This window comes from Schistocerca cancellata, unplaced genomic scaffold, assembly GCF_023864275.1.
Source record: "Schistocerca cancellata isolate TAMUIC-IGC-003103 unplaced genomic scaffold, iqSchCanc2.1 HiC_scaffold_1150, whole genome shotgun sequence".
Taxonomy (NCBI): domain Eukaryota; kingdom Metazoa; phylum Arthropoda; class Insecta; order Orthoptera; family Acrididae; genus Schistocerca; species Schistocerca cancellata.
This window is the reverse complement of record NW_026047149.1, coordinates 3,703,943-3,718,631: the sequence shown is the minus strand read 5'-3', so window position 1 is coordinate 3,718,631 and position 14,689 is coordinate 3,703,943. Positions and strand designations below refer to the sequence as shown.

At 43.9% G+C, this 14,689-nt stretch overlaps 2 protein-coding genes across 2 annotated transcripts in view; both read left to right on the top strand.

Moving 5' to 3' along the window:
- The first annotated feature begins 408 nt into the window (after positions 1-408).
- Positions 409-14,689, top strand: part of LOC126159966 (uncharacterized) — a 491,753-nt gene continuing 477,472 nt past the window's right edge. Inside the window, exon 1 of the mRNA XM_049916772.1 lies at positions 409-527. The gene's annotated coding sequence lies outside the window, so the exon portion shown is untranslated. The remainder of the gene's footprint in view (positions 528-14,689) is intronic.
- The window catches only part of LOC126159968 (poly [ADP-ribose] polymerase tankyrase-like), a 55,874-nt gene continuing 48,255 nt past the window's right edge, over positions 7,071-14,689 (top strand). Inside the window, exon 1 of the mRNA XM_049916775.1 lies at positions 7,071-7,159. The gene's annotated coding sequence lies outside the window, so the exon portion shown is untranslated. The remainder of the gene's footprint in view (positions 7,160-14,689) is intronic.

The window sequence follows — 14,689 nt, the reverse complement described above, 5'->3', positions numbered from 1 at the left end:
TGGTGCGGAGAGGCAGCGAGCAGCAATGAATCGAATCGACGCATGGGCAGCGGCCGTGTGTTGACAACAGATACTGCTGCGGCGCGTCCGTGTCACAGCCGCTGGTTCCCTCGACGCCGGTGCGGGCATAATTTTCTGAGAGGTACTCCAGTGGCCACAGCAGTGTCACAGTGAGCGTAGAATTGGATTACATAGCTCTAAAAGTACCTTCACAAACGTGTTACTTTATTTTTTTCAGCTTGTCCGCAATAACAAAATTAGCACGACAGTCTTCGTATTACATTCGCATGTTCTGCGCGGGGTCCCTGGAAGCGCTGCCCCCTGTGTGAGGCCCCCGTAGCAGACTGCAGTTGGTACCTGCCGGCCTCGCAGCCGTTGGCAGCACTGACTGCGTGACACAGCCCTGCCGCTTCAGGCGTCTGTCGCATTTGTAGCGAGTCGTGTCCAGTGTGACGTTCTGCGTTGGGATTTCGTGCTGCTGTTTCTGCGCCGAGAATTTCTTCTGCTACACCCACACCCTTAATAAGGTAAGGACGACTGTTTTCATGCGTTCCCGCAGTGTTGAATTATTTTCTTTGTTTTCTTTTGGTTTGTTTTTGCAAAGTCATGGTAGCTGTAAGGTTTCATTTACGTTCACTGTGGAGACTATCACTTACAAAGCAAACCGCAACAGAAACATCCGATCTCACGCGTCGGCTTTGACCCGTGACGTAAGGGTGTTGTGGTGTGTGACGTCATTACGGCGCGGAGTTTGGTTTGTGATTGTGGCGTGTTTGTAGATGTCGTGTTGTTGTTTGTTGTGCCCTCTGGCGGTGTGTTCATGGTTTTCGTTTGTTTGGTGTGTTGGGCTCAGTTTGCTGTTGGTCAGTGGTGAGTGCTGCGTGCGTCTTTTTGAAGCGGAATTTGTATTAGTGAGTTAACGGTTTTGTGTGATGGTTAATGTAATGATGATTGCTGTACGTCGGCTGAGTTTGTTATTAAGTGTATTCGGTTGTGGTTTTTGTTCAGGAATGGATATGAAAGACCGGATTAATAGTTCTCGGTTGAGGGCTATTTTCGTCTTTATGATACGTATGCGACGTTTTTATATCCGCCATATTTGGTATTCGTACTGGGAGATGTTTTTGAGTTACATAGGTCAAGGGTAGTGGTCGATCCTAAGTTATGGTATTGGTAGCTGCTGTTGAGCTATATAGTTGGAGGGAAGTGTTCAATCTCAATGTTTGGTGGAGTATGTTGATTTTTGTAATGGGAGATGGGATCGGGAGTTGCTGTTGAGCTATATAGGTCAAGGGAAGTGTTCGATCCCAATTTATGTGGTCGGGAGCTGCTGTAGATATATGTAGGTGAAGGGAAGTGTTTGTTCGCAATGTTTTGCGGTGTATTTTGATTTTTGTATTGGGGGATGGGATCGGGAGATGCTGTTGAGCTATATAGGTCAAGGGAAGTGTTCGATCCTAATTTATGGGATCGGGAGCTACTGTAGATCTATATAGGTCAAGGGAAGTGTCCGATTCCGGATAAGAATGTGTTTTGTGGTATTTGGTGAGTTTTGTGATGTCGATTTTTTTCGTTGTCTTGCGTGGTTTTGTACGGCGGTGGGTGGCTAAGTTTGTGTGTATTTAGTTTCTCCCCACCCAAAAACCCCCAATTTCCCACGCTTGTCCCGTTAGAGTCATTAGGCTTTTTGTGAAACTTGTGTGTGTGTTGTTTTTCTATGTATTTTCGTCTTTATGATACGTATGCGACGTTTTTATATCCGCCATAATGGCATTGTCGTTTATGGTCGTTTCCGCCATATTTGTGACGTCATGGGTCAAAGCCGACGGGTAGGATCGGACGCTTCTGTATTTCCGAGGAATTAAACAATTACTTTACGTCAGGATAGTGCGTAGACCTAGGGACAGTCTGATCCAATTCCTAATGGCTTGAAATGAAACAAAGCTAGACGCATTTTGACAGTTCGATAGTGGAGCATTGAATCCGGTATTTTCCGAAGCAGTCAGCTCCACGAAAATTGCCGAATGTAGTACAACTAGTCTGTTAGCTTCTTTCTCCCAGTCCTGCATTATCAATCGTCAGCACGTTAAGTCACGCAAATGTGTTTTAGTACAGAACGCTGTCCCATTGAATTTCGATATTTTCACTTTTCTAGAGTAATGTTTTTGGTGACAAGGTAGTCTGTTGGTTAGTCAGTAAGACAGATAATGTTATCGTCCATTTCGTCTTTGTTCTATATGTGTAAGTGCAGAAATTAATGAATTATTACGTTGACCTAAAATTGATCCTCTTGCTAGAAAAGTTGTCAAAATTCCCGGCGTTAGGGGCTTCGTCTTCACTTCTGTTAATAATCGTGCATCGCCAGGCAGTGACTGTGCCGTACACGTACCAAAAAAGTAGTCGGTTTTCTGCTAAGGGGGTATCTGGATGTGTGAAGCAGTGCCCCACGTAAAGGACCAGCACTGAAACACTTTACCAGAGATAAACTGTGGCTGTCGTCTTCTTGTAGCAAGAAAGACGACTGACTAAATTTTTCGGAACGCTAACTGCGCGGCAGATGTGTCGCCACGAGAGAGCGGCAGCAGAGCCGGCGGCACGGGCTGAGGGGGAGCAGGCGCTCCGTATCCAGCACGTGGTTCCCGAAACACACGAAAACTTTCCATTACGAGGTACATAATATTTAAATCAAAAAAATTACGTCAGCGTAACGAATGTAAACACAACAATTTGCAATAAACCTGTCACGAGTACTCACGACGGCCACTTTAACCCAGAAGCCATACTTCCCCATTCATCGCATCTTTCAGAGCGATTCTTGGGTAGGTGCCTTACCAGGATAATTTCTTCTCATACTTTTTTATTTAGTCTTATTCCTTCCAGGCCGTTATCGTAAGATTCCGATCTCGCCGTTTCTCCTCTTACAAAGATTGTTCTTCAGATATGACTCAATGGCCTTGTGAAACCTTTACATAGATATCGAAACATACGGTTGATGACAATCTTACCACCGATATACGGGTGTACAGAATATTTTATACCATGCGAGGGTGTTCCAGCCTTCTGACTGCCTACGCTCTTATCTTGGCTTCCAACGTTACCGGCACGTAGTGGCGTTTCCCGGACAACACTTGACCTTCCCGTACTGGATCTGTGCAATACGCTTTTGCATTACACGTGTCTGACGCAGATCCATTTTCCGGTGTTTAAGTTAGAATTCGCATCACTCTTCCTTTTAATTACACCACTATGTTAGCTAATAACGAGAGAATCCTACGCATTCTGTTCGGTCCGCGAAGAAGCGTGCGGTATTGCTGGAATAGTGCCGAACATTACTTCATTCTCTTCAAAAACTAAATGACATTCTAAGCTACGTATATTGTCTGCTCGTCCCTTCTTACGATTTAACTGCAGGGTTCAGATCACGGCAGGTTGGTTGGACCAGCTCGCTGGACAGTGCTGTACAAGTTAGATCCGCAGCTAAACCTGTGGCCCCTTATTAGCGCTCAGCCGACGTACGGGTAACGCACGGCGCAAAACGTATCCTTACTGCACTGCAGTCAGCTCGGCTGCCGCTCCTCGTCAAACGCGACTCAACGAGATCCCAGCAGAAGCGGAACAACACACAGTGTAATGTTTACATCCGGTTTACTCTCATGCTGGTCGTAGAATAACGGCCAGCTAATGTATTTGATACTGTAAATTGCAGAGCTTCTCATGGCAACAGTCCTGGGCCTCATTTCCGACATGAGGAAACGTGGTATTTGCGGAAATTGCGATAAAAAAAGGGACACTAGGCAAAAAGAAATTATCCTGCATATGACTGCATTGCTTTACTAACATACATACAAACTAAACTTCATACACATAAAGAGACACATTCTAACAATGCACTTCAAAACATGCTTGTAATGCCACTGCTTCATTTCATAATTAATTGTTTTTCCAGAAAATGATTACAATTGAAAATCCTGAGAAGATGATAGAACGATTTCTGACAAATGAACGATAATGCAGACATCAAAAATAAGCAAACAGTTCAGCTACTGTACGGCGTGCACTGCTGCTAACTTGGTACTTATCAGAAGACCTAACAGCTTTCGAAAGCTTTGACTAGGTTAGTAGCAGATTGCAGAAATCCTTGCAGGGAAGATCTTCATAACGAGTCTATAACAATTGCTTCAACAGTTTGTCGTAAAACGGTTTTTCTTAACAATCCAAAAGGAATTCACAGTTGAAAATGCTCTTTCCACAACAGCATTTGTGCCTGGTAAAGCACGAGCAAACCTCACATGCGTCTCTATATTTTTACGTGAAGTACCTGTACTTTAAAGTGTATGGAATACATCACACCATCTCTCAAGAATTTCCAAATTAGTTTTTTCCCATTCCTAAAGTTTCTGGGATACAATTTTGTTCAGGCATCCTGTCTCAACTGAAATGTTGCACCTCAGTCTACTGTCTTAAGAATTTCAGACAATTTAAAAGTTAAGCCCAAGAAACGGAAATTTTCAGTGTTACCCAATGAAACTATTTCAGAGGATGAAACACACAAGTTCCCTTCTCTAAATAAGTCACAAAAGTGTCCTAAAACAAATTGATAACAGGCTCGTACCGGACTGAAAATGCCTTCCTTTACCCAGTTAATTGAAATCGAAAAACTAACTGAAGTTTGAAGTTTACCAAATTTCCTGTCACCGATTATTTTCTTTAAGCAGCTCTAACTCTTCAGCTGAATGTGTAACTGAAATCGTGGTTCTTTCAAACTTTTGGATTGAATCTCAAAATATTTTCATTAGCTTTGTGTGAAATGAGGGCAAAGACGTGTCCGTGGGTTCTCACAAAATTTGCACCAATGTAAGACACCTATCCTGAGACAGAAAATAAGATTTCAGAGGTTTATACACATCAATAACTCTTGTGACTCCCGGCAACAATGACGACCATCTAGTGTTAATACTACGTAGAACTGTTTGTATTCAGTATCAACGAAATCACAGAAGTATTTCAGTTTCCCCACACGCTGAGTGTAAATGTGAAAATACTGGAAAAATTTAATTCGCTCTTGTTTCTGTGTCAGTGGGAGAACGCTGTTCAGTTTGCAATAAACATTGTTTGTTCCTGCCATCTTGTGCCTACCAACATTGAAATTACAATTATATGCACAAAATGTGACAGTCTCGTAAACTATATTTTTCTTTTTTAAAACAGCCAGACTACATTGTTCTGAAGAGAGATTACGTTGCACTGACCAACTTTCTGCACGAATGAATTATCTAGCTGTAATCTGCACCAGCTTCCAGGTTTTGCCATTTGATGCATCATCAGCCATCACAGGGACATTGCATCTTCAAATCCTGACTGAACTTAACGTACTGCGTAAGGCCATAAAATGTTCACCAAGATGGACTCGCATTTTGTCCTAGAACATATGCGTTTCTTCTCAAACAGGTCTCTGATGACAAGAACTATGTAGTCCTTTAACGGAAAGAACGTGTGTGTTTTGCGGTAGCGATGCTTTCATCTTCGTCTGTTTTTAGTTCATTCGTACTAACAAAGCAAGAAGTTGCACTGTCAGTTCCCGAAGAAACTGCACACAGGTACTTCTTTTTCTTCGTGTGATGCGTTATATCGGCAAGCCCTCCATGTTTGTTCAGTGGAAAAAACTGAACGTCGCAGCACACATTTTACCTTCGTATAGTCGTGGTTTCCTTCAAAAAAGCGAACTCGTCTTCCATGGTTTTAGAGCAAGACGAGTTTCGTTTCCCCGTTTTAACGGGCTCAAGCTAGTTTCACACAACGGACAACAGAGAATGGAGCGCACTGAAGCAAGTTTGCCAAATCTAGTGTTGAAACTGCCGCCTGCTTCTCATTGTTCTCTCACAGTCCGAAGACATTGTGTCGGTCGCATCTACTGCAAATGTACGTCATCTACCAGTGAATAGCTAGTTCGTAACTGCAAGTACAATTGCACGTTGATAGCCCTGTAACGTTCTTTAACGAAAAGTTGTTACATCCGTCCGTTATTTCTGCAGTAGTAAACGATGGATACGAATCGCGAAGCTCAACGCCTGAGTCACTTTCACCGAGCGTGATGACGGCAAATCTTCTGTTCACACCTCTTCTCATCCTGTGACCAAAATACAGCTTCTGTATTCCATCTTTGAATTATAGACAAAGTAAGACTCACGGAAACGTTAAAAAAAAGCCTGTCATGGGAAATTCACGTAGAAATAATTAAAAACACTAAATGAAACAAAATGTCACTTCTGATTACGAAAAAGCCGGGGCATTTTGCCTCCCATTGGATAGTCAACGGGACACAGAACGAAAAAAATGGCCATTCCCATTAAAGACGGGGCTTCTGGTGACGCTAGCCTAGGTCCTAGTGTGTACATGCCTTAAAATGGCTTCTACATGCGACACCTCGTCGGAAAGACGAAAACAGAATTTCGCAAACTGCTTTTCGACCTCGTGGTTACATGTTAAGGCCTTAAACGCATTTGCTGCCCAGTTAAATATGGCACCAGGAAAAGAGCTGTTACGGTATCTGATTTAGTCTGTGAAACTGCTATTCCTATGCACGTAGACGAGGTGTATATAGTTGGTCTAATATTTCTACTTGTCCTTCACTACAAAAAGTCACTCCGTCCATATTACCTGAAAGTTTTTAAAAATAAGAAGAAACCTCTCAGCCCAAGCACGTTTCAAAACGAGATGCGTTTACATGGAAGCGAAAATAGATTGCGGTATTGGAAAACAGGCAACTAGAAGCGGTTTCCAAAAATCGATTTTTAAGGCTGTATATAACCACCCAGAAGCGGCATCGGGAAGTCGGCATAAGAACGTCGGTTTTTGGAACGCCATGCGAATGGGGTGTGTGCCGCCAGCTGTATAGCGCGGTACGAGGTGAACGGACTGCGGCGGGGGTGGAGGCAGGCGGCCCGGCGGTGCCGACACCGACGTAGACGCCTCGCCCACCCTGCCGCAGCCGTTCCCTCGCCTGCCGCGCGAGCTGGCAACGCCGCCCCGTGACGTCAGAGCTGGGTGGGGGCAGCCGCGCGCCCCGGCTGTCGGTGCGGCCCAGTCGTGACGCAGCAGCCGTGTAGGGAGAGCAGTCCGCCGCCAGAGCATCTCTTCTCCGCGAGAGTTCCAGGGGAAGGTAAGGCGGGCAGCTGGCCTGTGCTGGAATTTCAGGGAGCTGTGGATGCTGTTCTGCACGCTTTTGTCTGGCTTGTCGCCTAACTCTCGGCAGACCTGCTCCTAATCCATTGTCGTACTTTAATTACAAAATAGAATTGTTGCGAACAAACGAATGGCGAATAGTGTGTTAAATTACCCTGTCGAGTGTTTAATAATTCGCTGCTTGTTATTTGACGTAATGCTACAGTCATCTGATCGCTGAAAGCTTCCATTAGAATAATGTGGAACGAACGGAAAATAGCGCCACATTCCGTCGGGCATTGTTTCGATGTGCCTGTACTCCCTCGCAGGTATACGTTCTGGGTGTTCACAAATTTTTAAATAAAATAAATGTGATAGCTCGAAATTAATAACGTCTGCTATCTAACAGCTATGCTCATCAACACATTCATCAGCAGCTGTCCATAATAATAATAATAGTAATAATAGGAGTCACTTCTCTGCAAAGAGGAAGAAATGGTTTTGTTGTTCTGTCCATAATTAAGTAGTTTATGGTAAGAACGGAATAATGTTTGAGCTTCCACTACCCTTAGTTTCGCGTTTTTAGTGTAACTGAGTTTTCGTGGTTTTGTATTTTTTTCGGCAAGGTTCCTAATTCATGTGTTGTTAGTTAACTAATAAACTTCTGGGCCGAAAATCGGGCGTTCTTACGTTGCATCCACTACAAAACTTACGGTTATTATACGCTTCCCTGTTGGCTTGTAGTCACGCTTGATTTCGTCACTTTATGTGACAACGGATTTCGTCTTGAATGCCGTAAATTCTTTGCGGCCAACTTTTCCAGGTAATTTTCTTTTCTGTTAGCACTTAATACACGTTCAATAGAGTTCATGTTGCTACTCCACTGGAAACCCGATTTCTTCACAGTAGACAGCCAACTCCAGACATAAACAGCAGTTTGCGTAAAAGATTAAATTTAGTTGGTGCCATCTGCCGACAAGGTGAAACAAGAGCACAAGTGAGGCGCTAAGAGCCGTAACGGCCAAGAGCACTTGGTCTTCAACCCCCTATATTTAAGTGAATATCAGAGAAACCAGTGACAGCTCTCAGTGAGCGTTCAGATATAAGTACAATGTGGCCCTACAGTACAGATAAACTGACCCAACAGATGTCAGAAGCATGAATAAATGCAACAATCGACGATTAGGTGCTTCATGGTTCTCAGCCCCACAAATGTATTACTGTACGATAAATTCCAAAACACCTCGTTCAGAATCTCAAAAAGTGTTTTTTTCCCCCTCAGTGTAACATACGTTGATGTCCGATCTGATTTTGCTATGTATAGTGTGTGTCTGTGGTGTATGCTGCCGCTAGCGGGATTCATGGCGAACGTAGATAAATTTGCTGCCGGGTGCTACCAAGTGGTGGCATTGACGTAACAAGAAATTGTTCATCAAACCCTATGTATCAGGCCGGTAGGGAATTATATGTCACGCCAGTTGGGCATGTGCAGAAACTTGTGTAAGGCCCGTTCCCACCAAAAAACCGCGGGGCTGGGCCTCGGTTGCCACGTGCGTCGCTGTTTGCACACGAACCGCTGCCGCGCCGCCAATCACAGAACGCTCTGAGCGTGACGTCACCCACACAACCACGGGCCGCACGAACTTTTCGCCGAAGCGCTCTGGCGTAGACGCGGCGGCAGGTATGAAACACTTACCATCCGATTTAAAGGAAACGGTTCGGTGAAAAAATTTTATTCTTCTGCGTCTTACGGCGTGATGCCTTTTGTCGATAAAGAACTGAATTTCTTTTCGTTATTCGTCGTGGTTGCGTGCTGTATTTACGTAAACCATTACACGAATTTTTAATGAGCTTTCAGAGGTGAAAGTCCATTGCGTGGGCTTCGCCTATAGTTCATTTCAGGTAATACATTATTCCGTATGAAATACAGTCAACATACCGAAATTGTTTCTAAAGTTGAGAGCAGAGCGGTAGCTATCAGAGTTCTCGAGATACTCAGTGGTTCGTCGGCGGGCCGCCCGCCATGCGGCACACACTTGGCCCTGCTCCTCGTCAACCACGTGGCTGTTACCGGCCCCAGATTTTCTAAACAGTTCAAGAAATCGAAACTTTTTTTTGCGATTGATAACTTCTAATGAGTCCAATATTTCGCCGCATGATAAATATCCAAAATTTATTTACCTATCGAGATGTGAAGGTAACTACAGTTTTTCAGCATGGATTGAGTTAATTTTTTAAACGGCATTTGATAACAACTGAAATGAGAATTGCAGTGACATGGAACACTTTAATATTTACCATACTCTAAATTGACATACAGAAGTTAAATAGAAACTAATTTGACGGTATGTCATAAGATGTAATTTGCTAAGTATCTACAGCTGTTGATAGTTTCCTTCGGTAAGTAATGAATCCTTTTTTCTTGCTGCAGTGTACTGTACTTGCTAAAGACGCGTTTTGCCCTTTGCTTTAAGGCATCTTTGGTGGAATGTTGAATGATTTTGTTTTGATATGTGACCCTTGTAGATTATAAAAGTTAATCGTATTTTTGTGTCAAAAGGTAATTACTTAAAGTTAAATAGTTTTTGGCGGAAATCTGCGTTTCTTCTCACCTGGTCAACACAGTTTTGTGTTCACTCTTTTTTCTCCTGTCAGTAGCTGTTGACATTTTACCAAAAGCTGTAATTTAAGGTCGTAACTACAGTGTGTTCAATGCATGTCTCCTCTTCTTTCGTTTATGTACATGCTGCCAACCTAACGAATTATATGCTGAAAACTGTTTACTTCTGTTCAGTGAGTTATAGAAAGATGAAAGTGAATGCAATAATTGTCAGAGTGGTTGAAAAGTTTGGTGTTCAGCTGATTGCAGTTTTGGTTTAAGTGTTTTGTGGAGGAGTTCATGTAAGAGTAATTCACTACTTACATTAATAGACACAATAGTGGAATAACATTTCAAAGGATGATGATTATCAGAATATTTAAACAAAAAATCGAAAATCAGCTGAACATGAAAACTCTTAACTACGCTCTGGCAAATACTACATTCACATTCAACGTCCTACAACGCACCCTAACTACACACACACACACACACACACACACACACACACACACACAAAGGGAACAGACTTCAGTTTCAGCATATACTTCGTTAGGTTGGCAATGTGTAGATAAATCAAATAAGAGACGTAAATTGAACACACGGTAGTTAAGACTCTGAATCAATTTTTGGCAAAATATCCACCGCTAGTGATAGAAGATTAATTGTGGTCCACACCAAATAGCGCAAAGAATATTAAAATTGTAAAGAAAAAAAATTAACGTGAATATGTGCTTATATCGCAGCTTTCAGTCAGTTCATACTCTGTAGAAATCAAACCTGCATTTGGATCGGACTTTCTTAACTCTTGTGGAGGAAGGTGTGCAGTATACTGCTGCATCCATTTTCAATAAGCTACCGCTCGAATTCAAAAATCTTAGTAGTACATCACGCGTTTTCAAATCGAAATTGAAGTGTTTCCTCATGGGTCCAGTCCTATTCTGTCGAAGATTTCGTTGAAAAATTAAGGTGATTGTTGTATTGGTGATTGACTTTATGGATTGACTTTTTCGCGTTGGTTAAAATTTTATTTTTGTCATCACTTTTATGTTGTAATTTCATGTACTGACAGGCTCCATGACCGTGGAGATTTGCTGCTCAGTTTGGCTCCTACGGAGCTTGACGTGTAAACAAAAAATAAACAATAAGAAAAACTGTCTGTGTACTGCCAGTGCATTCTAAAGTCATGGATAATACGTAACCATTCATTGTTTGTTGCCTCGTGAAGGAATACATGTCTTATGGAAAATGATACAAATGGCAGAGTGGCCAAAATAGTTATTAACGTGTGTGTGTGTGTGTGTGTGTGTGTGTGTGTGTGTGTGTGTGTGTGTGTGTGTGTGTGTGACCTGGGAGATGAGGGAAAAATCCGGGAATTTTTTCATCCGGGGAAAACCCGTAAATATTTTAGAATTCCGGGAATTTTTCATTGTTTTAGTTTTCAGTTAAATTTTTATAACTTCGATTGGTAAGAACCAACGCTCTAACAAAGGCTGTTGCTGTGTCTCGCCACTGCAGAATAATACTGCAGCAACAAAACGTGAACGAGAGAATAGAAAACGAAAATAACACTGGAGTTGCGAAGGGAATGCGCCGTGTACAAAATAAAAACACAGTGCTCATAGAGGCGTCTGCCAATAGCAAATTGTGCGAGAGGCTTTAGAAAGACCTCGTGACGACAAATTGCTTCCGATGAGCGTGACGTCACAACTGCTTACATTAGATTCTTTTGAGCAGTTGCGAGCGAGCTGTAGCGCAGCGGAGTCGCGTATGAGCAGTACCTCCTCCCGTTTCTGGTCACAGAAGTGTGGCAGTTAGTTGTATGAGCCATAGCAGCAAGCAGCCAGGTGCTGCCCGGAAAAATTTCACTGACGCGCGCCTAAGCTGGCACATTCACGCATGCGTAGCAGGCCCGGGTCTAGGGGACGAGTGGCAAACGGCGCTATCTGTCCTGGGCGGCAATTTCGTGTGTGGGGGGGGGGGGGGGGTAAAATTTCTATTCTTGACGGAAAAGACATCGTTTCTCAAAGTGCCTAGCATCCAGCGCACGTTGGTCTATCGAGTCTTCATATGATTTTGAAACGCATCACTGTAGGATTTTGAACAAATTATAAGTCGATTTCTGAATTAATCATAAGTTGAATTTTTGTATGCGTGCGTAGTGTACGTGATGTGTATGCCAGGGGAATGCCCGTCGCATGTAGAAATAAACTTTCCTGCAGGCAAAAGGGGACAGGGCTACACAAGCTGAGCGGAACAAAGCCGAACGGGTGAATGCCAATCGCTGTTTATATGGTTGACTAGGATTGCGAATGATCACCGTTGTTATAATTACTAGCGAAATCCACAGGCTGAGACTACCAGAGTGGAAATAAACGAGTAACAGGAATAAGAGGTAAGAAAGATTACTTACCTTCTGTCTATCCATGAAAAGGAAATTTTGATAGGAAAGTTTTGGCCACACCGTTAGACTAGTAAGGGCCAGTCGCACAGTCCCCAGATAGCAGCCGCTAAAGCTGTATTCTGGTAGTGGCGCGGAAAACGCGTTTTACGAACGCGTAATTACGCCTGACCGGAGAATAAACGTGGGATAACTAAACCGGTGATTGTGGTAGGGTTAGTGGAGTTAACCGGAGAATAATTTTTGACACTGGCAGGAAAAGTTACAAAATAAGTGATAACAAGGTTGTTTGTTCGGACGAGGAAGGAGAAGAAACGGGGACATCACACATATTACGGAAAAATATGAAGATTCCAAATTTATATCAAGTTTCGTACTACTACTTTTCGATCTCGTGCTTGACAAGCTAGAGAGTGTGATTGAAATGTGTAACTGTTTCCTAACACAAAAACGTTTTGCTTGTAGGTCGCCTAATTACGAATTTGATATTGGTACTTTGTGAATTATATTGTGTGGTGGTATAAAAAAATGCCAAAACATCTTGTTTATTTGGTGTGTGTAAAAACTGCTGCAATATTAGGCAGGCCTATTTCGTCTAGCAGACAGTGACAAAATACGCGTAATCATATCGAGAGACCACAGTAGTCTTAGTTACTATTTGTATTAACAGCTTTTTCAGTACTAGACAGCGACATGTCGTTTTCTCATGTAGCAAAACGTTTGACGGACTTTGATGAGGTAATAGATTCTTTCCCAGAAAAGAAATCACGCCATGTAAAGCTGTAGCAAGAGTAGGGAGAAAAATGCTAGGACTTACGGATTGAAGAAATGTGTACTGTCTTGCTTGTCTCTTGTCTTTACTGGTTTTATGTACCCTATATATAATTTTGTCACAAAACAGCACGTTGTCGGCTAATAAGCAATAAAGAGTGCAAATTTTGTAAAGAGTTTTTGGTCTTCTGGTTACAAATAATCCCATCCAATATTAATTCAGAGTTTTTTTAGGAGGGGCAGGTGAGACAGCGCAGGACATTTTAATTTCCACTGTCTTGAATATAGTTTGGTGGCTTCCGTTACACAATACTCCACGTTTGAATTTCACAGAGCGAAATACTGTGACGAGCGACAGAAAAATGCTGTGTGGAGAGGCGTGGCACTGCACTTTGGCACACTGCTGACCAAATAACATGTCTCACATTTCCTCGAACACGTGTGTTTCATGGATCAGACCCTTCAGGAAGATGTGCGCTACAAAATGAACATATTTTTTGAAAATATGAAAAAAAACACTCTTGTATTACCCCGGTTCGGAAATATCGTAGATACGGGGGCTATGCACAGAGCAGTCTTGAGTTGTGGTGGAGAGGTGGGTAGTCTCCACGTGGCTGTTTGGTTTTAGTGATTTTGCTGTTCCTCTTCGTCTATTCCTCTCGCGTCAAATGAAAACAAAACGGATTTTTTCTGTGCCCGGGAGCTATCAAGTGAAATAAAATATTCACATAATTACGGAAGGCTAAAGTTTGTTATTACTTTCATACTACACTCCTGGAAATGGAAAACAGAACACATTGACTCCGGTGTGTCAGACCCACCATACTTGCTCCGGACACTGCGAGAGGGCTGTACAAGCAATGATCACACGCACGGCACAGCGGACACACCAGGAACCGCGGTGTTGGCCGTCGAATGGCGCTAGCTGCGCAGCATTTGTGCACCGCCGCCGTCAGTGTCAGCCAGTTTGCCGTAGCATACGGAGCTCCATCGCAGTCTTTAACACTGGTAGCATGCCGCGACAGCGTGGACGTGAACCGTATGTGCAGTTGACGGACTTTGAGCGAGGGCGTATAGTGGGCATGCGGGAGGACGGGTGGACGTACCGCCGAATTGCTCAACACGTGGGGCGTGAGGTCTCCACAGTACATCGATGTTGTCGCCAGTGGTCGGCGGAAGGTGCACGTGCCCGTCGACCTGGGACCGGACCGCAGCGACGCACGGATGCACGCCAAGACCGTAGGATCCTACGCAGTGCCTTAGGGGACTGCACCGCCACTTCCCAGCAAATTAGGGACACTGTTGCTCCTGGGGTATCGGCGAGGACCATTCGCAACCGTCTCCATGAAGCTGGGCTACGGTCCCGCACACCGTTAGGCCGTCTTCCGCTCACGCCCCAACATCGTGCAGCCCGCCTCCAGTGGTGTCGCGACAGGCGTGAATGGAGGGACGAATGGAGACGTGTCGTCTTCAGCGATGAGAGTCGCTTCTGCCTTGGTGCCAATGATGGTCGTATGCGTGTTTGGCGCCGTGCAGGTGAGCGCCACAATCAGGACTGCATACGACCGAGGCACACAGGGCCAACACCCGGCATCATGATGTGGGGAGCGATCTCCTACACTGGCCGTACACCACTGGTGATCGTCGAGGGGACACTGAATAGTGCACGGTACATCCAAACCGTCATCGAACCCATCGTTCTACCATTCCTAGACCGGCAAGGGAACTTGCTGTTCCAACAGGACAATGCACGTCCG